General features: G+C 42.0%; 1 protein-coding gene and 1 long non-coding RNA gene across 4 annotated transcripts in view; one reads left to right on the forward strand and one right to left on the reverse strand.

The window, feature by feature from the left end:
• The window catches only part of Rarb (retinoic acid receptor beta), a 347,580-nt gene that overhangs the window by 31,518 nt on the left and 288,152 nt on the right, over positions 1 to 27,910 (forward strand). The window lies entirely within an intron of this gene.
• LOC121832191 (uncharacterized) lies at positions 470 to 24,135 on the reverse strand. Its single transcript, XR_013042227.1, has 3 exons — positions 24,036 to 24,135; positions 21,251 to 21,335; positions 470 to 516 (listed from the first exon to the last, which is right to left on the reverse strand). It is a non-coding gene; the product is annotated as an uncharacterized LOC121832191 (long non-coding RNA).

Raw genomic sequence — 27,910 nt, forward strand, 5'->3', positions numbered from 1 at the left:
TGAAACCTGACCTCCCCTACACAAGAAACCACTGTCTTGATGTTTGTGATAATCAGTTCTGTGCTTCTATGCCCTTCAAATCCCAAATGTATTCGAGTCCATGCATGTGTATGTGTTGTTACTACATGGTGTCCCTGTCTTTATTAGCCTCACTCTCCTCTCTTTAATCTGTCATTTACCCATTCTCTTTATCTCCTGCAGTTTGTCTGTGCAAGAAGCCATGTACTGTCTGTAGTATTTCTCAGTTGAACTGCTGCCCGACACGTGCCCACCATGCAGTGCCCACCTCCTCTGCCCTCTGTTTCCCATCCCTTGGTGTTTGGACTGAGACACTTAGTCTCATTCGGGTTCGATGATCTGCGGATGGCAGTGCCTGCTCTCTGCCTGTCTTCCTGTCTGTCCCAGAAGCAGCCCCTGCTGTTGCCGCTCACCTCCTTTATCTGTTTGGGTGGGTGATGCTGTTCCTGTCTTACCATTGCTTCTTTGTTCATGTCTCCACGTGGGAATTCACCTCACCTAGAGGCACGGTTTATAGAAGGAGGGTGAACGGTTGACTGTTTCACCTTATAGAGATTCGGAATAACCCCCCACCCCGGCCTCTGCCTGTCACCAAGAGGTTTCCCCTTCATTTTTGTGTCACGTGTAACTCATCAGATATTTCATTAGCTTCTGTCTGTCATGGCTGCTGAGATCGCTCGTCTCTAAGGGGATGGCGCCATGGATGTAAAACAACTACAACGGCATTTGTTAAGCTTCTCCCCGAGGATGATAGAGAGGACAAAAGGACGCCTAGAGTGTCTACCCTGTCCTTCTGGTCATTGAAGTCTCCTGGCTAAGGGAGTCAGGGGCAGAGTGGAGAGAATTCAAGTTCAGTCACTGACAGAAAAAGTGGACTGAAGTGTTCCCTGTTAGTTACTTGGCTGTGTGACCTTCTGTCTCACCCTCAACCTCACTGCGGAAGTAAGAGTAACAACTTAGCCTTAGCTCCACGCGAGCTGTGAGCTGAGAATGCATGCACAGCAGCCGACACTGGCCAGCTCCTTCCCACCCCGACTCCGTTTGTGAGGCCCTGAGGTGCTGTTGAGTCCTGAAAGCCGCGAGCTCTGTGCCTACCCATGGGGTGATGGTGTCGTTTCCTGGCCACTGTCTCAGTGATGGAAGCCCAGTCAAGGCGCATGGTGAATCCGCTCAGACACCCAAGCCCATCCGTGCACACGGCTCTCTCTGTGTCGTCTCTCTCACCTGTTTCCTTCTGCAGAGGTTTTAGTTACTATCATTCAACAAAGTTCTGCTGTTAGTGTTGCTCTCTTTGCTCTCTGAAGACAGCTGGTGTTTCCTAGGAGCCTTTGTGAAAATACAGCCTGCTACTTCAGCATTTATAGAGGGTCACCTTAGCCACAGACCACGTCTAGGTTTATCTGGTTTGAAGGACTCCAGTACTGAATGTGGCTTTCCTGGTACCCATTCCATGCACCACAACAGAGCAGCAGCCTTGCACTAAATGCAACATAACACCCATCCATTACATGAGTCTTTCCTTGTCTAAGTTGCTCCTTTTCACCCTTAGAAAAATACAGTGGTGCTTGGACATTAGCAATTATTTAAAAGAAAATTGTCCCTCTTTCTGGTAAAGCTGTAGCTGAAAGTATATGTGGCTAGGTGGGTTCCAGCCAGCTTCCCAAGCTGCAAGATTTTCATCTACCCATAAACATGGGAGGATTTGGAACTTACTTCCATAGTGATTCTATTAGTTACCTTAGTGTTACTATAGCAAACTGCTCAAGGAAATTAATTGGTAAAGAGAAAAGGGCTCTTTTCTTCCTTCCTTTCTTCCTTCCTTCCAGTTGTTAGATTTATTTCTTTATTGTGTGGGTGTGGAGGAGCATGGTATGTGCATGCACAGTGAACATGCACACGAAGTCGGAGGACCACTTGCAGGACTGAGGTGTAGTGACCCTGAGGTGTCACTACTGCTAACACACAGTCTCTGGGAGCTGTTCCTCATATTCTGACCACGATAGTGGCCCTCTAGTTAGCTGGCCTTTCCCAGAAGATGGTGATAATCATTATCCAGAGCCCAGTGCTGTAGGGCTGGACCGTCTATGCAAAGCATATGCACGTACAGCTGTGCCATCATCCTGGGAGGTTAAGGAGACACTCCATTCATGATCTATAAAATAAAAAACTGGGGTCCACAGCGGTGACAGCATCTTATGGTGGCCAGATTGATCCGTGACTGACACTCAGCACTTTACACTCCTGCTTCGGGGTCTTTGTACCCGGCCTCCTCTTCTCTCAGAGCAGAGTGCAGTTGGCCCCTTCCCAAGCCTGCCCTTACTGGTGAGCTGGCTGCAGGCCCCTGCCCACCAGACGTGGGCCCTGTGCCTACCACCTGATCATCTCACCTTCTGGCTCTATTATTACGGGTTAAATAGGAAGTATCTCACCTAAGGTTCCATACGTGAACGCTTGCCCCCCCCCAAAAAAAACAATATTCAGATGAGAGTCTCTGGGTCAGTGAGGCTGTGTGGCTAGAGACCCGCTCCATGGCTCACTCCTTTGGTGCAGTCATCATGTGAGGCACTGTAGGGACACAGGAGAAGCTAGAAAATGGGGCCAAGTGGGGAGAAGTAGGCAGTGGGGGCACTGTCCTGTTCACTTCCTCAGTTTCCTTGCTTCCTGGCTGCCTGAGCTGAGCTGCTTTGTAAGGAGCTCCCTGCCATTATGGTCTGTGTCACCACCACGGTAGGGAGCAACAGGGCCGTGTCACCATGGACTGGAGCCTCTAGAGTTGTGAGTTCCTTCCCGTCCACTGCTTTTCTCGTGTGTTTGGTCACAGTGATGAAAACTGAATAGCGTCCCTCTGTGTCAAAATAAAGAACCAAAAAGCACAGAAGAGGGGAGGCAAGGAGAGAGCTGGGAAAAGCTCCTTAACATTTTGTGTTGTTCTGGGCCCTCACTGATGCACTGCTGGAAGTCTGAAGTCCAGAGCCTCAGGCATCTCTTGGTGCCCAAACAAGGACTGGGCTCACTGACAAGGCTGCCTGCCCCTTGGTGCATTTAGTCACATGTGCCCAAGGACTTTGCGCCACCTCCCCTTTATCAGAAGGTTATTTATTCATCTTCAAAGTGCTACTAACTGGACAAGTGTGTTGGACCAAGGCCTCTGGGAGTCTGTTAGAAGCTTCAGAAGCCTGAATTCCTGGTGGCTTCAGAGTGCAGCTCCTGCCTGGCCCACCACTCCTCAGGAGTGCCCTACAGAGTTCTGGGTCAACATGTGATCTGAGGGGAGAGCAGAAGGAACCATGTAGCATGAATGCTCACAGTGAAACAGGCAGAAAGAGGGCAAGCTGGAATCTAGCATTTCCTGAAGACAGCTGTTGGGTAGGGTGCCGATTGTCTTAAAGGCTTATGAGTGTCCTCTGCACAGCATGAGGCACACTGTCAGGGGAGTGGCCTGAAGCATTGGCCCATGATGAGCAGCTACAGGGTCCTCTTCACTGACCCCTGACTGGCTAAAAGACAGCAGCTCACTCACCACTATGAGAGAATCTGTCTTAGCTGCTGTAACTCTAAATGCTATCAAATTACTGGAGGCCATTGATTAGTATTGTAGGTTTGGGGGTGTTTGTTGTTCTGGGGAGAGCACTATGGAAGAGGAAGAATTCTCTGATCTGAGAGTGATAAGTTCCACATTTCAGAGCTAAGAGGGCCACGTACTCCCCTGGGGATGGGCAAACCATCTATTGGGTAGAGATAGCCACTCATTTGACTGGGTCAGGACAGGGGTCAAATGGGAAGAATGGAGAGCGTTTGCAGAGCCAATCACCCACAGAAAGCCATCATTTTTAGCCCCTGTCTCGAAAACACTGAACAGCTCTGCATAGCTACTCTGTTTGAGGTTTAATTGCGACCCACTTCCGGAAATAACAAAATTGCTTTTGATATAGAAAATAGATAGGAAAAAACAACCAGTCAGTGTGTGTGTGTGTGTGTGTGTGTGTGTGTGTGTGTGTGTGTGTGTGTGTGTGTGTGTGTGTGTCAGAAGTCAGGAGGGGCTACCAGCACCGACGTGAAACTTCCTTAACTTCCTAGCGGTAAAGGCAAAGACGCTGGTTTCCTAGTCTGAGAGACACTTCGGCCCTGTGCTGTGTTTGTTTGTGGCTAAGTGCTCTGAGATGTGCTTCATTAATCATGGCCAAACATTTGGTAGCAAAACCAGCGTGTCCGGGCTAGTTCCCTTCCAACCACAAAGTAGGCAACTAATAAGTAATAATGATTATTAGTAGAATTGTAGTCAATTATTCTTGTCCTCTTCCTTGCCATTGCGTTCTTGCTTTCTTACACTGATACCAGATTTTTCAAACTTCTGCACAGGACAGAGCTATTGGTTTATTGCTAGGCCTAGCCCACGTGAATGCAGCGTGTCATAGCCGGTGTGACTTGTGTAACAGAGCCACGGTGGAAGTGACTCGTTACCTTCCCTCTTCTGCCCAGCTCTCTAGAAGCAGACGCAGGGTCTAGAACACCTAGACAGCAGCACCCACACAGTGGTGATGCCTTTGGTTTGCCAGGGTAGAATCCAAGTGGCTCCAGGGTGTCTCACTTTTCATCGGCACACCGTGTCCTGGGGAACATTTGCAAGCAAATGAGCCTGGGCAGTGGTGAGGGGCTGCAGCCCGGGTCCGAGGACCCTCCAGATCTGAATCCCTGCCTTCCTCCTTATTAGGTGATGTTGGGCCATTTTAAAACCATTAAAGCTAATGAGTTCCCTACTCAGACTTTCCCTGATGGTCCCTGACTCATCATTGTCTGAGGATATCCCACTTTTATCCACAAGCAACTAAATCAGTGCTTCATTCCTGAGGAAATGTGCATTTGAAAGGTCAGCTGGAAAGATAGCTAGGTAGTTAAGAGCACTGACTGCCCTTGCAGGGGACTCAGGCCAATTCTGACACTGACGTGGCAGCTCATATCCTTCTGTACCTACAGCTCCACGGGGCCAGATGTGCTCTCCTGGCTCCCTGGGCCTTAGGCATACACACGATGGATACACAAACACAGACAAAACAATCATACACATAAGATAAAAATAATTTAAAATTCAGCTCGTGGATGTCATTGCCAAAATACCCATGGGTTTCTGTATGCCCCCAACTGTTGCTGTGGATAAAGGAAAATTTGTTAAAGATTTTTATACAGTGAAACTTTTCCAGTGAAAAGAAGATGGGGTGAGTGATACTAGAAGTCAAGGCTGATGTAATTGGTGCAACCCAATATTGTGTTTATCTCTGAGCTCCCTAGAAGCAACCCCCCAAAAAGGTGATATATTGAAAAGATACATACTGCTTTGTTTAGAAGTTGTTTTACTAATATTAATTATAAAATATTTCATTCATATTCTTGCCTGAGGAACTTAAAGAGATGAATAGACCTGGCTTGCAGCAGTGACGACAGCAGGTCTCATGACCAGCCACCACCCCTCCAATCCTCTGGTGGCCCACTCTCTTCAGCTTCCGAACCCTTCGGTATCACTCAGTCCGTTCTGCTGGGGGCGGGGGGGGGGGGGGCGGAGTAGAACACTCACAGAGTCTCCTGTGTCACTGTCTTTCCTGACTTCACTCATGCGGTGTCTGTACTTCCGTCTGTGTTTGCATTTTGTGCAGTGCCATTGTGGAGTAGGACTTCCACGATGGACTTGATGATCTTGTGAGGAAAAGGCCAAAAGAAATGAAGTGTAGTGGCTAGAAGGAATCCCCACATGACCTGGATGAGCAGGCTCTCCAGAGGTGGCAGTGTGTACACCTGCTTGGACAGAGAGACGTGCCTCCCATTCCCATGCCTGTGTTTAACGCTTGATGACAGCCGGTGTCAAGCAGAGCTGTGCTCCCCATAGCTGCTGCTACAGCTGTAGCTCTCCACCCCCCCACCCCCCCACCCCCCCACCCCCCGCTGCTGCGTGCTCTGGGTGCCCGAGAGGTGACTGGAAACATTGCCAGATGTCTGTTCCCCTTACAGTGTCCTCACAGGTAGACGAGGCAGGGCCTTCGAATCAGAAGCTGTGACAGGAGGGCAGACTGGAGATGGCACACTGTGTTTACCCCACAAGCCTGATGACCCGAGTTCCATCCCTGCACTCACAGTGAAAAGAAAGAATCAACTCTGAGGAAGCTGCCCTCTACCCTTCACAAAGTGTATGTCATGTACCCATTCCCACACATCATAGAAACACGCGCGCGCGCGCGCGCACACACACACACACACACACAGAGAGAGTACTGTAAGTCATGTACCCAGTTTCACACACATTATAAAAACATGCACCCACACACACAAATAAAACAATTTTAAATATCAAAAAAGAATGAATCACCAAGTTACACCTGTTGTCTCAGTAGAGTGATATCAGAGACCTTGGGAATGGGCTTGGAATTCTGTGCATATTTCAGACTCTTTCACACTTATTTTTATCTCTGTGAGGAGAGTGTCTTTAGAACCTTCAGTCCAGTGTATTTTAGCCCAAAGCTGGAGGTTTGGGATAATCAAGTCTGCACATTTATGATGTACTGTCCTTTCATCTGCCCTAAGAGAGTTTCCAAATATTTAGTAATTTTCTGAATTATGCATGCTCTTCAGCTCTTTTTTAAACACATCAGAGTGCAGCCAAGGAACGCGCACTTGGAAACAGAGCACATAGTGTCAACACTCTATGAAGAGGTTTAGTCTAGTGTCCTCATTTTAATGGAGGATGAAGGAAAGCTGCTGAGAAGGAGAAACCCCAGGTCATGCAGCATGTGCCTGCAAATTTTTATGTCATTGAAGGTAATTGTTAACAATCCACAAATCCCAACAAGCAAGAGAGTTGCAGATGGACTGACTGACAGCAAGTGAGCTCTTTTTGAGCATCAATTCTGATCTAATTTGAGGGGTGGGGATTGAGAAGGGGTTTCCCATCATGTTGAATGACATGTTAGGGCACATCAAGAAAAACAAAGTTGTCACACACACACACACACACACACACACACACACACACACACACACAAAACAAAAAAACAAAAAAACAGCCTTGAAAGTTGAATGAGACTCCAGTCCAGATGAAGATCAGAAAAACAGATACATGAAAAATGCCAAGTTCTGTCCTGGAAGCAAGCTGAGGCTCAGGGCTTCTGGACACATCAGGGTGGAATCTGTCAGTAACCCGTCTACTGGAGCTGACCTTTGGAATGTTTGTTCTCTCCAAACTCAATGAGTCAAAGATTATCTTTGAAGTCGAAAGAAAGTTCCACCTAAAAATCTCAATACATTGATTTTGATGTTGTTAAATACTATATCTAAGCAACTCGACATTCACCAAGGTCTGGATTCTGTAGCTAAGATGTCTTCCAGTGTAGGTCTGTGCTTTATCCACTCTTATAATATGGTCAACAATTAGTCACTGAATTATGTTGATTGCAGTCAATTATCAAGGTGACCAACCAGCCTGTAGTCATCTTTTATTATTGCTTAGAGCTCTGGTTCCCTTAAGCCAGCCATCACCCAGCTGTTAGTTGCTAGCTTCCTCATTAGGACCTGCCAGGTGTGGGTACATGATGTCCCTAGAGTAAGAGGGAAAACAAAATGCTTTGGTCTGGGACAGAGTGAGAAGACTTCCAGAGGAAGGCACTTGTGGACTGGGCATGTGTAGACAGAGAAGACTGAAGGGGTTCTTCAGTTGCCCAGAAACTGTGAGGAGAGTGGTGAGCAGAGGCCTCCTGGCTCCATTCTAGGAGGGGGTAGAAACTATGTGAGGAGAGTAGCATGCAGGGGCCTCCTGAACCCTCTTCTACAAGGATATAAATGTTTTCAAGACCAGATGTGGTGATGTATGCCAATAATCCCTATATTTGTGAGACTGGGACAGCAAGATCATGAGTTCAAAACTAGGCTGCACTATCTAGTGAAACTCTACTAACTAACTAAATGAATAATTAATAAATAACTAAATAATAAATGATTGGCAGTCTGGTTATACATCATTCAATGAAATTACATTGAACATCAAATAGAGGAACCCAGCATTATCAAAAAAACCCCATATTGTCTAGAATCTTGACACACAGTATCAGAATAAAAAAATTAAGTTCTTACAAAATAAGATATTGATATAATAGAATATTATAATCTAAGAAAAAATTAAAAATTAGATGAACAGAATTGTGTGACATGGTGTTGAAAGAAATCAAGAGCTTGGCATGTAAGGTTACTTACATGGTCACCAGCATGCTCAGATGCATGCTCAAATGCCAGCTAACATGCATACTCCATGCTTACATGCATGTTCATGTTCACATGCGTACTTGTGATTGAAGGAGCAATGTCAGTATCCACATGTCTGATCAACAGGTTCTTCTGATTTGTGTCATTTACATGATGCCCTTGATTAGACCCTTCAAAAAGAACAGTCTTTAAATCACTTTAATAACTCATCCAGCACTCAGGGAACATGTTTATACTGTAAAGTTGGTTTGTCATTTCCCATGTATGTATTTATAACTGCTAAAATCGATATATGTTAAAAGTAGTGTATTGCTTAATTTTTTCTTTGATATGACAAAACATTCCAAAAAGCCACTAAAGAAAGAAGGAGGGGTGTGTTTTAACTCACAGCTTAAGCAGGGATGCAGTCCATCATGAGGACCAGAGTACTCTGCCTTCCAGCAGGTCATGGTCTCACTGTATCTGCAGTAGAAATTGGCACTGGTGATCAACTGGCTTCATCCTGTTTCTCCTTTCATTCAGTCTGAGACCCCCAGCTCTATGGGATCGGATCTTCTCTCCTTGCTTAAACCTTGCTGGGCATGCCCTCACAGATATCTCCAAAGGTGTGTCTCCTAGGTGATTCCAAGTTCCTCCAAGTTGACAATGAAGATTAATTATCACGGGTGGTGTCACAACATTCACAGGCTGGTTAGAGCATACAGTACTCTTGTAGAGGACTTGAACTTGGTTCCCAGCACCTGTGTGAGATGCTTTACATCTGCTTTTTTAACCGCAGCTCCTGAAACACTCTTCTGACCTCTATGGACACCTACATGCATACATTCACGTAGACATACACCTAGATAAAACTATTATAAGCATATATATATATATATATATATATATATATATATATATATACACACACAATTTTTTTTTAAAAACCATGTCCAAGTCAGCAGGAGTTTAAATGTTTATAGATAATTAGAATTGATCGAGATCTCCCTCTTTGGGCAAGCCACCTGTGTGAGAATTTGGTTTTCCCAGGTAGACAAAAAAAGGGTGAGTTTCTACATTGTGATTTACCCTCAGACTTTATGATTATTGCATTTTCCCCTGTTAACTTGGATAATCAGTTGAATTACAAATGTCTTCAGTTAGACTTCATGTTTACTCTGTAAGATGAGGCAGTCCTCTAACACGACAGAGTTTATTTTAGTAGGTATTACCAGAGCCCTTATTAAACAAACCGTGGAGCTGGATCATGATTACTTTAAAACAGCAGTGAACTCGCTCTGACTTCGGCATAATTTAGTTTTACCCTTAAATAGCCCTCCTGTGAGACTTCTCTTAGAGCTGAGGCTGTAGGAGCGGGGTCTTTGGAAGAGCTCTTCCCAGCAGCTTTGCGGTGACGGGCTTGAGTGTCTGCAGGGTGCCCCCTCCACGCTTGGTTGTTCTCCCCTAGTGAAGCCTGCAGGTCTGCCAGGCCTGGCATCTTCCTTGGTCTACACCAGAGCCATGGCCAGCAGCACCTGCTGCAGAGTGTGAGCTGATTTTCTGCACAGCTCGTGGCCAGCAGCTGAACTCTTGTCTGAGGATTAGTGGGGTAAAGTCAAAATCCTGTCTCTCTTCCCTCTCCTGGCAGATTCTCCAAAACCCCATGTCCCTCCCTGTCAGGCTTCTCTGAGAATAGAGCACAAGAAGACACGCTAGAAACTGGCCAAGACAGAGCAGGTACAAGAGATCTGCACATGGGGACTGTCACCAGCACAGCCATCCCCACGACAGCTCCACAAGCCTTAGCTCTGAGGTCATGCTCATGACTCAGTGGGACTCTGAGATGTCCTTGGTGAGCCTGCTTACTCATTATTCATTTTCTTCCTTTGTTTTGCTTTTTGTTTGTTTTGAGACAGGAGCTCACTATGCCATCTTGCATGGCCTGGGATTCCCTATGTAGACTAGGATGGCCTTAAACTCAGAGAGATCTACCTGCATCTGCTCCTCAAGTGACGGGATTGTAGGCATGTGCCACTATACCCAGTCTTTTCTTTTTAAGTTTTCTTTGCTTGCATTGTTAAAGTATTGCCAGGGCACTAACTTGCACGCCTCCTGCCTCAGTCACCGATGTACTGAGTCATGGTTTAGACTTATATGCTGATGGGCGGCTATTCTATAGAGATATTATTTAAGAGATGCATGCACTAAGGGAACAAATGCGTGGTTCAGACATTCTTGTGGTGGGCTTATGAGCTCCTGATGAGGCAGCCAAGTCCGTTGACTTGATAGTAACATTTTGAAGAAATTGTAGAGAAATACGTTAAAACTGGTATTTTTGCTTTGAGTTAAATAAAGGTGATGTTTTCAGAAAAGTATGTTTTGGGGTGGATAAATCATCTGCTGGATGATTTGGAGGGGAAGATATTTGGTGTTTATTGTTAAAACAAAGCCTATGTTTTATACTGTTGGTAATTGTGAAGAGGTCTCTTTTTCTACCCTCCCCTTCTGCAGTCCGTACTTAGGATGTTACATAGGTGGACTTGCCCAGTGGCAGATTTTCTCCTAATGCAGATGCTCTCCACTCTGAAACATCATTGACAACGTACTGTGGACAGTGAGGACGGTGGCTGTCTACCTTTCCCAGTACAACCACAGAAACCAGAAACTCTCAGAGGCTTTCTTTCTGTCAGGATTCTCATGTGTGATGGTTAGGCCCCTGCAATGCTCAGGTGCAATGCTCAGGTGCAACTTGCCTCTCAAATCATCCTTGGATCTTGTGGTTTCCCCTCCCTGAGTGGGGACTTCTTAATTTGCCACCTTGTGGCCTGGAATACAGAGTCTCCCAAGAATTCACATTTTTTGGTGTTCTTTTTGTTTTTTTTGTTTTGTTTTTTCAAGACAGGGTTTCTCTGTGTAGTTTTGGAGCCTGTCCTGGATCTCACTCTCTAGACCAGGCTGGCCTCAAACTTAGAGATCCACCTGGCTTTGCCTCCCGAGTGCTGGGATTAAAGGTGTGTGCCACCACCGCTCGGCAAGAATTCACATTTTTATATTGCTTTTTCCTCCCCTGTAAAACTAACAGGACTCCAGGCTGTATGGACACATTTTGTCTGTCCTTTAAACTGTTCCTACACGTGGCAGTCAGCATTGCTCTGGGCAATCCAGGCTGGCCTGATTTTCATGTCTTGAAGGTGATTTGATACTTTTTGTCTCCTTAGATTCTTCCTGCATCCCTGAAGTCAGGAAAATTCACTAGGGTGCGCCATTCTAGAGTATCCTGTAACATTTTTTTTCTTATGAAAAACCACTTTGGCACATGAATCTGAGAATGGAGATCTTCTTTTCGTGTGGATCTTTGTTCCATCAATGCCCTTTAAGCTCTGCCTTGGGTTTGGGTCCAGCTTGCTGGGGGGTAGGTCCCCTGGTCTTTGCTGTTTTTTTCCGCTGGCACTGGTTGTTTCCTCACACCTATCCTCCTCTTCCTTGCCTTTCGCCTGACCGTGTCTCTTCTACTTCTGCTGACAACATCACCAGGACGTTCTCTTGCATCTTTTCTGAGTGTGGCTAGAGTGCCTTGCTCTCTGCAATCATCTCCCTTTCAGCTCCTATGGAGTCTTTGATGCTCTCCACACCCCCAGAGTCCTTCTCTCCATTCTTGAAAGTCTGAAAAATTTGTCTTTTGGGCCCCTGATATGTACAAATTCTTTTTAGGTTTCCTCTTGACACTTTGGGTGCCACTGTAACCATGCTCAGGGACTAGATCAAACTGTGCTCCAAGAGGCGTGAGTGTGCCCTCCACCTGCTCCCTTGTGTGAGCTGCACACTTCAAGCGGGCACATGCCTTCTGCTCTAGAAAACTCTGCAGAAACAAACCCCTGGGCCATGGCTAGTTTGAGGGACAGGTTCCTCCCAAGCTGCAAACTGCATCTCCTCTCTTCCCTTCATTGCTCTTCTGTCCACTCACACTGTCCAAAGGCCCCTCTGGGCCACCAGGAGCCAGAGCCAGAGCTGAAGGCCGCTTCTGTTCCTTGTGTCCCACCCACAGACACCCTCACTCTCTGATGGATGGACAGTTCCCTAAGTCTTTCCAGACCTGCTACAGACCTGTCCAGCCTAGTGGAGTCTGGAAGGATGCGCCAGCCTGTGTTCTGACCTTGGTGTAGAGCAGATGCCAGCATCTTGGGCCAGCCATCTTTATGCCGTTGTTTGAATTACTCATCATGCCCTCGTTCAGTTGTAGATAATGTTTTCCATCCTATTTTTGTTCCTTCCATTTCTCTCAATTTCAGGAGAGAAACATTTGTGTTTTTTTCATCATCTCTTATTGTATGAATTCCACCAGACATCTGGAAAGTCTACAGAAATACCTAAACTGGATTTGACACACGCAAAGACTTTCAAGATTTTCTCAAGTCAGTGGTAACACATTCAGATTTCCCATAAACCAGTCACCATTTTCACCGTGACACCATCCTCTGATGGTCCACATCAACAACCCCCACCTCTCCCCGGGTACGATTGTGAGAAAACATTAAATGCTGCTTATTTCAGTGTAACAAAATCCTGTGGTTTCAACAAATGCCCTCGCTGTTCCTTCTCTTTCTCCTTTCTTTTTTAAAAATAATGGTTTTATTTATTCTTTGTGCACACAATATATTTTTATCATACTCTTTCCCCTTACCCAGCTCCTCCCAGCTCCTCCCCACCTCCCTACTCTTCCTCCTTTTTTTTAAAGATGCAGCGGCCCTCCCAGCTGCAGTTGTTGGAAGGCATTAAATTGAACATCCAAGATTAATTCCCTGGCGGGTCAAGAGGAGAGCAGCATGTAGCCCATCCTACCTTCGTATCCCTTCGTAATGGCCGCAGCACAGTGTGAAAAGGAAAACAGTTGTGGCAGGGCCTGTGATGGATGAGCTGGGTGGACGGGTCCCCCCTGAAGCTCATCCTTCCTGTTGTGTGCTCGCCAGTGATGGGGAAGGTGGCTTCGGAGAGCATCAAAGGCCTGCACAATAAAGCCTCCTTCTGGAGTGTGGAAGGATCCCAAGGAAGTATGCTGTGAATGATGGTGCCAGGGAGGCCAGCGGCGTAAAAATAAATAATGAAGTGTGCTTAGCTGAAGTTTGAGCAGAGGAACCCTGCTGTTAGACCCCTGTCTGTCCACTCCATGCCTCCCATTGTTCCCAGACAGGGGCAAGCCATTCCAATCCAAGCAGCTTTAATTCCTAATAATTACTTGGAGAAGTGTGATATTATAATTATCAAAGATAGAAAACTACCATTTCCCCCCATAGACCACTTTCTCATCTTTTCCTATACTGTGACCTCACAGACTCACACTTGATTTAGCACTCAAGCTGTCTTTCCCATGTTATGGAATTCTAAATTAAAATGGGACACTTTACTGTTCTGCCACAAATCCCCAAATTTCAGAGATATGGACAGACAAGAAAAAAGAATTACAGCATCCTTTTCACCCACATAAGTTGTACTCAACCTTGAAATAAACCGCCCCAGAGAAAACTAGCATGCACAGGTTTTTATCCCTACCTTGATGGTCAGTAATTATCAGTCTGTCTATGTATGTTTAGTATTTATGAAGTAGGGCATACACAGAGTACCATACACATTTCTGACTGAGTGTCCCCACATAGCCTCAGTCCAGCCCTCCCCACACACCCCTGCTTTTCTCTCCCTAGTCTCTAGAGATCCCTTCTGTATTCTGAGTATTTACTTTTCATGACTGAGTAAGAAAATACAGCACTTGTCTTTCTGTGCCTGGATAATGACAAGAGGCCATTCTTTCTGGGCTGAATACTATTCCATTAGGTGGATTTCTTATTTTCTTTACTTACTCGTCTATTAACAGGCACTTAAGTTGACTACATCTCACAGCTACTGTGAATGGAGTTGCACCAAACAGGTGTCTCTTTGATGTAGTGACTGGATTGTCTGTCAGCATATGTCCAGTTGGAGCACTGCTCTGTGATATGGTCGTTCTAGTTTGGGGTGTCCAGAAGCACCTCCCCACTTCCTTCCACAGTGGCTCTGCTTGTTCATGTTTTCAGCAACAGTGTGTTTCCTTCTCCAAATCCTTGCCCGATTTCATCATTTCATCATCTTTATACCAACCAATCTAACTGGGGAGATTACTCCACACTGTCCTTTGATTTTCCTTTCTCTAATTGGTGATGCTGTACATTTTATATATCTTATGGCCATTTAAATCTACCTGTCTATTAATTTACATGAGTTATTGTGTCTACACATATTATATCTATGAACCACATGCACGCCTGGTCCCCAGAGAGTAGACGAAGTTATCAGACCTCATGGGACTGGAGTTGCAGACAGTTGTGAGCCACCAACTGTGATGGGAATTGAACCTGAGTCCTCTGGAAGAACAGCCACTGCTCTAAACTGCTGAGCCATCTCTCTAGCCCTAGCCCTATTTTCTAGGAATATGTATTGATCTCATTCACCCACGTTTCTTTGCCTTGGAGTCCCTTGGATAACCCCTATCTTACTGTGATATTATTATTCAATTTATCTACATTTAGTTTACCGTTCTATTTGAAGGTTTGGAGGATATTCATAAGTGATAGTCAGCTAAAGCTCTCATACATATTCAAGCAGGTTGTTATTAAATTTCTTGAGTTTCTTTTGTTTTCTGGATACTACCGCATTGCCAGATGAATAATCGAAGACCGTTCTCTGTCCCCAGCTCTCTGGTCATCATCTCCTTGGCTCTGCAGAAGAGACACACTGTCATGTCTTCCACCGAGTTCATTTTTGCTTTCGCTGTCTAGGGGGGATTCTAGTCAAAGCAAAATGAAACTTCTCCTAGACCAATGTCTTAAAGTATCTCCTGTATATGTTCGTGTGTTAATTTCATAACTACATTTAGATAGTTGATCCATTATGTGTTTTTCTTTACAAATGATGAGAGGTGTGGGTCAGGTATCGCTCTTCTACATGTGAATATTCAGCTTCCTCAGCACCATTTATTGAAGAGCTTGTTTTCTCTGAGTATGTTTTGAAGACTTTGCTTTAAAAAGTAGACATTTCCCACTATATATTAATTGAGGTTGCAGAAAGTTCTTTATATAAAACTTATTTAAAATTTTCATATTTCATCTTTGAAAATGTCTAATTGAGAAAAATCCATGATATTTTCTGGTATGAAAGTTTGACAGTATTATTTTTTTTTATATTTTCTTAAATCATTAAACCATTTTAATATATGTTAACTACTAAAAAAAAGAAATCAACTAGTTGTACCTGTGTGTGTGTATGTGTGTGTGTGAGAGAGAGTGTGTGTGTGTGTGTATGAGTGTGTGTGTATGTGTGTGTGTATGTATGAGTGTGTGTGTATGTGTGTGTGTATGTATGAGTGTGTGTGTGTATGAGTGTGTGTGTATGTGTGTGTGTGTGTGTGTGTGTGTGTGTGTGTGTGTGTGTGTGTGTTTAGTTTCTGTGCCCTGTTTTCTCTTCTGTAGTTTTTATTCCAGCATCATGCTGTTTGGGTTACTGTAGTTTTGTAGTATACTTTTACAGACAAATATTTGCTTCTAGGCTTCTTCCTCATACTCTTTCTCTTCCTCTTTCTACTCCTTTTCTGCCTCACTGTTCTTTTTCTTTACTAAATCCTTCCCTAGGAACCATTCTTCACTATAATAGAGTGACATGGAAATACTTCAGATAGCTGCGGCCTGTGTATGTGACAGTCCAACAGACACACACACACACACACACACACACACACACACACACACACACACGCCTCTTGGAAAAACAGCTCCTTCTGTTATGACTGGATTATTTGGTTTTAACTTGTGCAGAATCTCTAATGGAGTTGGTCTGCTTTAGTCAGTACCACAAGTTCTCAGCACCATGTCCTCAGCATCATAATATTATCAGAAAAACTTTACTGAGAAAAATAATCTTGAAGTTCAAATTAACGTGGTTATGTCAATCAGGGTTCTCTAAAGTCACAGAATTTATGGAATGAATCTCTCTTTATATATCCAAAAGGAGGATTTATTGGAATGACTTACAGGCTGAAGTCTAACAATGGCTAGCTGTGAATGGAAAGAATCCAGTAGTTACTCAGTCCCACAAGGCTGGATGTCTGAACTGGTCTTCTGCATATGCTGGAATCCTGAAGAAGTTGAAGAAATGGATGTGCTAACAAGGCTAGGGCAAGCAGGCAAAGAGCAAAAGCTTCCTTGTTTTATGGCATTATATAGGCTTCTAGAAGAAGGTGTGGCCTATATTAAAGGTGTGTGTTCCCATCTCAAGATCCAAATTAAAGGCATGAGTCTTCCAGCCTTAAGATACAGATCAAAGGTGTCTGTCTTCCTAGCTCAAAGGGCAGGATTAGAAGTGGATTCACCTACTTCAGATCAAGCAGAAAATCTCTCACAGGTGTGCCTTCCATTTCTGGATTGTAGTTCATTCCAGATATAGTCAAGTTGCCAGCCAAGAACAACCATCACAGTGGTAGTAGATAAAACATAAGGGATCCTCTGAGATGAGGTTGAACACAGAGTTATAACAAAAACTCATGCTTTTCCTCACCAGAGCAGAGTGGAGATCTTTCTAGAGGTCTAGCAAAAAGGGAGGTGTTCATTCTTCATTGCAATTGAATTTCAGTAGCTACCACCTTCTGTCATTGTGACCCTGCTTTTGATGCTCAAATTACAAACTAAATTCCACAGCTATATTGAGCAAGGCTACCACTTATGCGTTTAGTCATGTTTCTATCACTTATCATAGCCTCTGAGTAATGGGGCACATGGGCACATGAATAGAGCATCACAGAAACACACACATGCACACATATATAGGAGAGCAGACTTTGTATGAAAACCCTTCTTTGATGATTGTTTGGTTTTTTTTAATACATTAGAGGTAAATGGAAAGATTTAATAATTCTTCACATAATACCTTTATCTGTAGAGCAGTGCCAAACATTACTCTAGTATTATTAAATATTAGAAACTTTTAACGCCAATTTTTTTTCATTAAAATCAACTCTGGAGTCATAGAAATCAAACATCCCTAGAAACCTTAGAGGATTAGCTCATACTCTACAGAACTAGAGGAAAAATACATGTCACTATTTCAATGGATAATAGGGGGTTTATTGAATTTTATTTATGTATATGTATATTTGTGTATTTGCCAACATGTTTGTGTGTGCACCTCTGATACAGAGGCCAGAGGAGGGCATCAGATATCCTGGGACAGAATTACAGACAGTTGTAAGCTGCTGTATAGGTGCTTCGAATCACATCCAAGTCCTTCATAAGAGCAGCCCGTATTCTTAGTCACTGAACCATCTCTCCAACCCCAAGGATCTTAGATTAGCTCTGTCTTTCTGGATCTTTGTAAGCATTTTGTCCATGTATTTCTGATCTAATACAACATTAGCCCTGCTCTAGGCATAATTACTCGTTGTCGAAAGTTAGAGAAGAAATATAAACAATACAGATGGTGTATAGGTGAGCACCCTACCTAATATTACTCAATGATATTTGAGCTCCAATTTCAAAACTAATGATACCTCGTTTTTACTTCAGAACAATAGATGTCACAATAGAGGGTTGTCATTTTATAACCTGTGTTCAAAAATCAATTCTGTTGATTTTTTAGAGACTAGGCAACCTCATCTAAAATGTCTTGGGTCCTTGAAAAAAAAGTTAACTGTCTTTCTAATCATAAAGAAAGGAAAGCAGGGAGGGGAGAGAGGGAGGGAGAGAAGGAGGGAGGGAGGGTAGAAGGGAGAGAGGGAGGGAGCTAACAGAGAAAAGAAAAACACAGAAGGAAAGACAAGACTGACTCTCCTCGTCAGTAGGAATGTCAGAAGATCCAGATCAGAACTCTTCCTTGTGTGGGACTATTTCATCATTTTAATGACAGCAGAAGAAAAGATGTGGTGGTCTTTTTAGAATTGAGGTGTTTATTATTTATCTGGGAGGTCTTGCATCATTTTATAGAGAAACTATTTTGCTAACATTGCATTATTCACCCGAAGTCCTAGACTAGCTCCGTTCTGATGGCTACCTACCTTCCTTGCTGGATGACTTCTGTTTCTCCACCAACTCTAAATATCGGCTGGGGTCTGCCACTCCTGAGCCAATCAGATTCTGTACTTTCCATATTTGATGTTATTCTGTGTTTTAGTGTGATTAATAAGGATATGTTATGCTATTAACATAATTGCTATTTCCACTAATGAAGGCCTCTTTTATCTGGGAAGATATTTTAAAGAGTTGCAACAGGGAGTCTATGTAGAACAGTGTTGGACATTGAGAACTAGTCACTGAAGAACTAAAACGATGACACAGTAAGTTGTGCCTTCAGACAGCCACTTCCTCTTTAGACTAATTGCCCAAGCAGGACTAAAAACAATCTTAAGGCAGACAGAATATTCTCCTGACAAACATTCTGTTTCTTTTCCCTATTTCTTCATCTTGGTATGTACTGCAATATTTGAAATACCATGAGTCACTTCACTGTGTCCTTCAGAGGGAAAACATGTACACACTACAAGGTCCTTCGTGTTATGGGAGGCGGTAATCTTTGTTTAAAAACCACCTTTCAACTGGAAGGAGTGGTAAGTGGTTAGTGTCACTCACTGCTCCCATAGAGGGCCAAAGCTCAGTTCCCATCACCCACATCTGATGCATCACAAACATCTGTAAAACTGGCTCCAGGATTGCCAAAGCCTCCATGTGTGCAAGCATTTATGTACAAATGTGTGTGCACATGTAGACACACACATAGAGTAAAATAAAGCTTTTATAAATATTTATAAAAATAAATTTTGAATTAGTCACATAAGAAAGTGTCTTCATTATCAATAACAATAAATTATTCATTGACTACTCAATAACGGTCTTGATATTTTTAATTCTATGTTTTACAAAGATTTTACTAAATTATAAGAAGATCATCAAGTAAAATATAAAATCAAGTGCCAGACACAAAGATTAGTAGGAAATATCTGAGTAAATATAAATGTGTCCACCAAAAATTTAGTATAGTCATATAGTAATTTTGTCAAAAGCACCCAAGGAAACTCCTTAATACTGATGGAAATATAAAAATTAGGTAGCTTCTTTTTTCTTAGAGAGAAAGCCAAAGGCGGTAGGCAAAGTAATATGTAATGTTTTTATCTTTATTTGGTTGCAAAATGATTGATATATTAGTAAACACATTTTAAAGGAAAAAACACCCTTCAAACATATAATATGTAAACTTTTTGCCACTGACTCAAATATGGTTACTTTTTAAATAAGTTTATTGAAATTCTGTTGACATATAAAGTTAAATGTGCTGCCTATTCCATATTATTCTTGTTGTTCCATGGGTCAGTATTTTTCTCTCATATCTATAGGTTCATTCATAATTCCTCATCTATGGATTCAGAGAATCACAAGCAAAAATATTAAGGGAAACGATGGTATGTGGTTCTACATATTATACAGAGTTTGGCTGGTGATTATGTACCCTAAACTGAATGCATAGACATTTCTCTGTGTTATTATCCTACAAATAATACAGTATAGCATCTGTTTACCAAGTATATACATTGTGTTGGGTATACAAGTAACCTAGAAGTGATTTAAATACAACTGGAAGAGATGAAGGTTTTGTCCTGTGGTGGATAATAATCAACTTGATAAAATCTAGAATTGCCTAGAAAACAAGCCTCTTGGCATGCCTGTGAGGGATGATTTAGTTTAGGTTAAGTGAGGTAAGAAGACCTACTCTGTGTGGGTGGTACCATTCTGTGGATTAGGGTCCAGGACTGGATAACTAGGAGAACATGAGTTGGGCATAAATATGCCCTCACTCTGCTTCCTGACTGCAGATGCAATGTGAACAGCTACCATGATCCCCTGACATCATGACTTCTGTGCTATGATGGGATTTGCTTTTGAACTAGGAGGCAAAATACATCCATCCTTTCTTAACTTGATTTTTATCACACAACACAAGTAACTAATACCCATGCAAAGACATTGCATTTTATAAAGTGCATTGAGCACCTATAGATTATGGTTTAGAAGGTAAAACTTAGAACCAGGCACACAAAAATATTGAGGAAGACTGTACTTTTTGTTCTATAGCTAAATAATATCCCATTGGTATAAATAGAATGTAAACTTTTGTTCATTCACACCTCAGTAGCTGGTTGTCTTTGTAAATACAAATACTTAATTGTATTTACTTTGCTACTATGAGTAGTTCTACTGTAAGTATTTATGTAACTTTTGTGAACATGCTTTTAAATTCTTTCACAAGTATAGCTAGAAAAATAATTGTTCACTTGTAGCTGGAGAGCTTCTCTCCAGGTCCCACCAAGCCCCCGCAGTCCCACAACCCACGTATAAAATAATCACTCAGACACTTATATTACTTATAAACTGTATGGCTGTGGCAGGCTTCTTGTTATATACTTCTTCTATCTTAAATTAACCCATTTCTATTAATCTATAAGTTGCCATGTGGCTCGTGGCTTACTGGTACCTTGCATCTTGCTTGTCATGGCGGCGGCTGACAGGTCTCTCTCTGCCTTCCTGTTCTCTCAATTCTCCTCACTGTTAGTCCCGCCTATACTTCCTGCCAGACTACTGGCCAATCAGTGTTTTATTTATCAATCAATCATCCACAGCATTCACTCATGTGGTACATCTGTGCTTCACATTTTAAAAATAGTCACACTTTTCCAAGGCAACTACAAATGTTAGCATTCTTGTTGGCAATACACCAGGCCCTGCTATCTCTGTAGCATTTCCCCCACACTCATTACTGTCCATGTCTGTGACTATGACTCTCCTAGTGTCATCTTGGTGTTGTTTTAATTTGCATTTCCAAAATGACTGGTGGTGTATCTGCTTGGGAGAAATATCCTTTCAAATATTTGATACATGTTTTACTGGTTTATTTATCCTCTTGTTGAGTTATGAGAGTTCTTTGTATATTATGAATGAAATTCTCTTACCGGATAGAGTCATTCCTGGGTATGTGGTGAAAGCTGCTTCTGGGATTGACACCCTGCAGATATCACAGTCCACAGATGCCATATTCTGTATGAGAAATGATGGTGTTTGTACATAAGCTGTGCAAACCCTCCTGCATAATTGAATTCATCTCTCAATTATTTACAATGCCTAACACAGTGCAAATGCTGTATAAATAGTATACTTTATTTTTATGCAATAATAACCAACAGAAGTATGCTTGTGTTCAGCACTAATGCAATCATCATAGACCTAACTGCATAGTATATAGTGCAGCTGCACAGGATATAATAAAAGTTCACAGGCCTTTATACAACTGCATAGGAGGTAGTAAAACTGCATGGGATATTGTGCAGCTGCACAGAATATAGTACATCTGCATGGGATGTTATACAGCTGCATAGAATGTAGTCAACCGCATGAGATGTTAGACAACTGCATAGAATATAGTACAACTGCATAGGCTATAACACAATCTCAAAGTATATAATAAAACTACATAGGATATGACACAACCTCATAGGCTATAATACAACTTCACAGGATATTATATAACTGCATAAGATTTTTTACACAACTATGTAGCACATAATACAACTGTATAGGACACAGTACAGTTCTATATATAACCGTATAGAATATCAAACATGTTCGTAGGCTATAATAAAATAGCATGAGATGCAGTACAATTAAACAGGATGTAGTACAACTGCATAGGGTACAGTATGCATAGGATATCATACAACTTCATAGGTTATAGCTCATCTATAAAGGATAGTGTATACCTGCATAGGATATAGAACAACAGGACTGAGTGTCATATAACAACATAGGGTGAGGTACAACTGTATGGTATATAATATGAAGCTGACTGAATCCAAGATATGAAACCCTGGATATGAAGGTAAAATGTATGTGATTTGAAAATTTGAGATCTGGAAGAAGCATTTTTAACTTTCTTTATCTTCTTTCCTCCCAGATCTATCCCCACTTCCCATATCCACCAATTTTGTGTCTTATTTTTTGTTTTAATTCTATTAAGTCCAATTTATTCTGTCCACAGACCCTTGGATATGTGGCCTTCACTGGAATGTGGTCAACCCACCAGGAGTCATACCCTTAAAGAAAATTGGCTCGCCCCCTTCTAGCAGCAATCAATTGCCAATAGCTCCTTAGCTGGGGTGGGGAGACTTTGTACCCACCTCCCCTCTTCATACTGGAATTTTGTCTTCATTGAACTTGCAGAAGTCTTGTGCATTCAGTCTCAACTACTGTGAATTCCTGTGTGCAAATGCCCTGCTGTGTCCAGAAAACATCATTTCCTTATAACCACCCATGGCCTCTAACTCTTAGAATCTTTCTGTTCCCTCTTTTGCAACAATCCCTGAGGCTTGGGAAGGGTATGCGCATCATACAGATGTTCCATATAGGGCTAAACATTTCTCCATCTCTTATTCTCTGCACTTCAACCCGTTTTGAGTTTCTGTGTTAGTTGCCATCTACTACAAAAAGTTGTTTCTTTAATGAGGACTGACTGATGTAGTAACTGAGCAGAGTAATAATAGCAGGCTGTCCTCTAGGGCATATAACATGTCTAGCCCCAGAAAGGGAGCCAGGTATGGGTTTTCCATCATACAGTGGGCCTTAAATCTAAGTGGTTGGATACTCCAATGATATCCATGCCACTATTCACCAATAGATATGTCATTATTGTAGCTCACAGAGTTCACAACTTGGCAAGATTGGTGATTTTGCTTTTCTTCTAGTAGCATGTATAGTCTGTGGTGGTTTGAACAGGTATGACCTCTATAGACTCATGTGTGTGAATGCTTGGCCCATAGGAAATGGCACTATTAGGAGGTGTGGCCTTGTTGGAGGAAATGTGTCACTGTGGAGGTGGGCTTTGAGATCTTATATGCTCAAGCTATACCCAGTGTGGGACACAGTCCCCTTCTGCTAACTGCAGATCAAGATGTAGAACTCTCAGCTCCTTCTCCAGCACCATGTCTGTCTGTACACTGCCATGTCCCACCATTGTAAATGGATATTTCTCTCCTGTCAACTCCCAAATAACCACTCAGAGGCTTATATTAATTACAAAATGTTCAGTCAATAGCTCAAGCTTATTACTAACTAGCTCTTACATTTTTATTAATCTATGTATTGCCACGTCTCATGGCATTACCTGTCCTCCACCATCTTGCTTCTTGGGCAGCTCACTCATCTCTCTCTCTCTGCTCCACCCTTCTTTCCCTCCTTAGTTTGGTTTTTCCACCTAACCTTATCCTGCCAGGCTATTGGTCAGTCAGTTTCTGTATTAAACCATTCAGAGCATAATTTACACAGTGTACAGGAATATTCCACAACACACCATTATGATAACAGACTAAACCTCTGAAACTATCAGCAACCCCCAATGAAATGTTTTCCTTTATAAGAGTTTCCATGGTCATGATATATTGCTAACTGGAGTGGCAGCCTCCAGGTAGCACCAGGGTATGCAAAAAAAAAATCCACAAATGAAGTGAGAGCTATAATGTTTCTGAGGGGAAATAAGGAAACATACATGCTTTCTGATGGCAACTTTCTCTTTTACTCCATCCTTTCCAGAAATTTATACAACACTAAATATCCGTTTCTACTGTTTTAAACTCTGTTTGACTCATCTGGTGGAAGGACAAACATAAATCTACTTGACTCATTCTGAGAGAAAGACAAACACAAAGGAAAGAACATAAGGAAAACTAAAAAACTATGATCACTCACCCTTATTTCTCTGACAATCACTAGTCAACTGGACTGCAGTTCCAGATGAGTGAGATTCATTTCATGATGACCATTAGAGGATTGTCTCTTCTTATATGCAATCCCCAGGAAAATTGCCACACTCTAGACAATCTGAGAAACCTGCCTCTCTCTCCCTGGACAACTCTCTTAGTTATTTTCTTAATTATTTTCTACAAAACCCTGTCATCAGGTGCCAGATATTGCAAACCAGATAGGCAGCCTCCAAGCAGTACCAGGGTATGCAAAAACAAAACAACAACAAAAAAACCACAAGAATTCAGTGAGGGCTTAGGAAAATTTCACATCTATTTGAAGGGAAAATCTAGGAAACACACATGCTGGTAACTTTCTCTTTTACTTCATCTTAAAAATCTTCTCTGAGAATCCATCTCTACATAGTTGTCTCTCTCATGCATTGCCATACATCTCTAGACATAGTTACATCTGTTTTCTATACTGCTTCATCTTCTTTGTCTCCACACAGTTACATTCTTTATACATTCTCCACATAGTTACATACCTTCACATTTCTTCTTACATCTCTCACACTTCTCTCACTCTTTTCTCTCTATCACACTCAGTTATATCTCCCTTTCAGCACACACATCCACACTTATACCCACACTCACTCTAACACTCCTCCAGCCAAACTCTAGACTATTATATGTTATATTTTCAGGGTCCAACCTACATTCATAACACATGATAAGTCATACAGTTTTTCTCAGGCTAGGGAGGTCACACTGACTGGCATGTGCATGTAGCTCTTTCCCAGACAGAAAGTGACTTTAAAATTCAGGACTTAACAATAGCGGTTAGTTACTGAAACTTGAGTCCTGATACATAAACTGAGGCTGTGAGTACATGTAGAAAATTAATTATTGCATGGGTTTATGTCTAAGAAAGTTGCTCAAGTCTGACCTTGATTCAGCAATAAACACCTTGGAATTTGACTTTGTGTATACCTCTCCTGGGGCAGCCAGTCTGTTATACATTTGTTCAGAAGTGTAAAATTAGCTGTCTTTGTGACTGAGAAAACTGTTACTTTCCTGTGTAAGTTATGAAAAATCTCCTAGTATTATTTCTATTCATCAGAATTATACAGCAGAAATCATCTTCCCGATCATCCACAGCTATAAGTATGGTCAATGATGAAATATTTTCCCATGACAAATACACAAGCAGTGGGGAGAACACCCATAGCTGTTATTAGGGAAGAAATGTAATGGCACATGAGAAAAATGACAGATAAAAGCAACCAGTCATTCACAGTCAATGACCCCACAGCCTTGCCAGGTGGGGCACCCCATCAGAGAGTTATTCATCTGGTGGGGTGACCTGTTGAACCTAGTTGTCACCTGCTGTATACTCCCATGGCCTCTGGCAATAATATTTCTTCACAGCCATAGAAACCCTAACTAAGAGAGAAGTTGGCACTAGGGAATAAGGCATTGCTGTGATAGGCCTTCCTGACCATGCTTTTGTGAGGAGGAATTTGAACTTTGGGAGTTTGGATAAGGAAAGCAGTGGAATGTTTAAGTGCTTCATGATGGGCCATACTAGTAGGAGCATGGAAGACAGTGGTGCTGAGGATTATTTGAACTGTGGGGGCTGGACCAAGAGGTTTCATGCCCCGCCTGCAGGGCTTCAATGGATTCTCGACCACCCTAAGGAGGGAATGTAGGGACAGGAGATACAAAGGAAAAGACACCAAGTCTGGATTCTGATCAAGGTGCCACTTTATTTCTCTTCCACAAAGGTTTATATAGTTCCGCAAGGTGGGGGGAGCAAGAAGCTGTCATCTGTATAAGGTGGGGCAAGCTAACAGGATGTTTGTATAAGATGTTTACAGGGTGAGAGGGTCAAGGGCTCTGACTCAATGTCCTGTTGCTTGGCAACCTGACTGTAAGAAAATCTAGTTCCCTGTCTTATGGGGGTCTGTATTTTTCTACTAACTAGAGATTCTGTCCTTGTCCCTGACAGTTTCAGAGGAGAAGAATTTTAGTGTGTTGCCTAAAGTTTGTTCTTGTGATATTTTGTTGAAAAATGTGGCTGCTTTTTGACCTTATCAGAAAAGTTTTTCTGGGGCTAATTTAAAGAGTTTTGGATTAATTGCATTGGCAAAGGAAATCTCAAAACAGCCTAGTATAGACTCTGTCATGTGGTTATTAGTGGTCATACATATAAAGATCTGTAATGAAAGGGAGCAAGCTGACCAAGGAAAGTTACACTGAGGAAAAAAAGGGGCATCAGGAAGTGGATGTTATGAAAAATATCCTAGTATTATTTCTATTCATCAGAATTATACTATGGGGACTTTTGAAGTTATACTAAATGCATTTTGCATTATGTTATGGCTGCAGGCCTAGGGGGAACAGGAAGTGGAATGTGGTAGTTTAAATAGATATGCCCCCAGAGACTCATGTGTTTGAATGCTTGGTCCATGGAGAGTAGCACTACTAGGAGGTATGGCCTTGTTGAAGGAAGTGTGTCACTGTGGAGGTGGGTTTTGAGGTCTTATATGCTCAAGATGTGCCCAGTGTGGGACACAGTCTCTTTTTGCTGAGAATATTTTCATTCTTGTTCATCAAAGATATTGACCTAACATTTTCCCCTCTTTTTGTTAGATATTTTTCTGTTTTTTTTAATATATAAAGGTGATAATGACTTCTTAAAAAGAATTTGGAAATGTTCTTCAATTTTCTATGAGGATTATTGGTGTTCATTCTTTGATAGTCTAATAAAGTTCTGCACAAAATCCACCTGTCCCTGGGATTTTTTTTTTGGTTGGGAGATTTTAATTGCTGCTTCTATCTCATTGAATATTATATGTAATAGCTTATCTCATCTTGATTTAGCTTTGGGAGGCCATATTGATCTAGAAACTGATCCATTTCTTTAAGTTTTTCCAGTTTGGAGGAGTGTAGATTTTTTTTAACATGACTTTATGATTCTCTGAATTGCCTGAGTGTCTGTTGTAATGTCTCCCTTAGGGTTCTCTAATTTTTAAAATTTGGATCTTCTCTGTGTGTCTTTTTGATAATTTGGCTAGAGACTTGTCATAATTGTAAACTTTTTCAAAGAACCATCTCTTCATTTCATTGATTCTTTGTATTTATTTTTATGTCAATTTCATTGATTTTGCCCTTATTTGATTATGTCTTCCTATTTACTATTTTTAGTGGGATTTAATCTGGTTTTTCCTTAGCTTGAAATTTCTAAAATTTTTTAATGTAAGCACTTAGTGCTATAGCTTTTCCTCTTAACACTGCCTTCATTGTGTCCATAGATCTGGGTATATTGTTTTATTTTCATCCTTGAGCCAATTATCATTCAGTAGTGTGTTTTTAGTTTTCCTGAGTTTATGTACTTTCTGGAGGGTCTATTGCTGTTGATATCCAGAGTTGTTCTATTATGGACATAGTATACAGGAAGTGATTTCAATTTTCCTATATTTCTTGAGGCTTGCTTTGTGTTCAAATATACGATCAATCATGGAGAAAGTTCTCTGGGCTGATGAGGAAAGTGCTTAATTATTTAATGTTTAGGGAGAATGTTTGATAGATCCCTGTTAGGTCCATTTGATTTATGATGTCATTTAATCTGGGGTTTTTCTATTTATTTCCAGGAGACTTGTCAATTGGTGAGAATGGGGTATTTAGTAAATCAATTACTATCATTGGGTTGGAATCAATCTTGTGATTCTGTATCTAATAGTATTTATGTAATGAAATTGTGTACCCTGCATTTTGTACATATCTACTTAGTTTGTAACATTCTGTTGTTGGATTTTTTTTCCTTTAATTTAAGCAGATACTCCCCACCTTATCTGTCTAGTTTTCGCTTGAAGCCTA

The sequence above is a fragment of the Peromyscus maniculatus genome, chromosome 9 (genome assembly GCF_049852395.1).
Source record: "Peromyscus maniculatus bairdii isolate BWxNUB_F1_BW_parent chromosome 9, HU_Pman_BW_mat_3.1, whole genome shotgun sequence".
In the NCBI taxonomy this organism is placed as follows: Eukaryota; Metazoa; Chordata; class Mammalia; order Rodentia; family Cricetidae; genus Peromyscus; species Peromyscus maniculatus.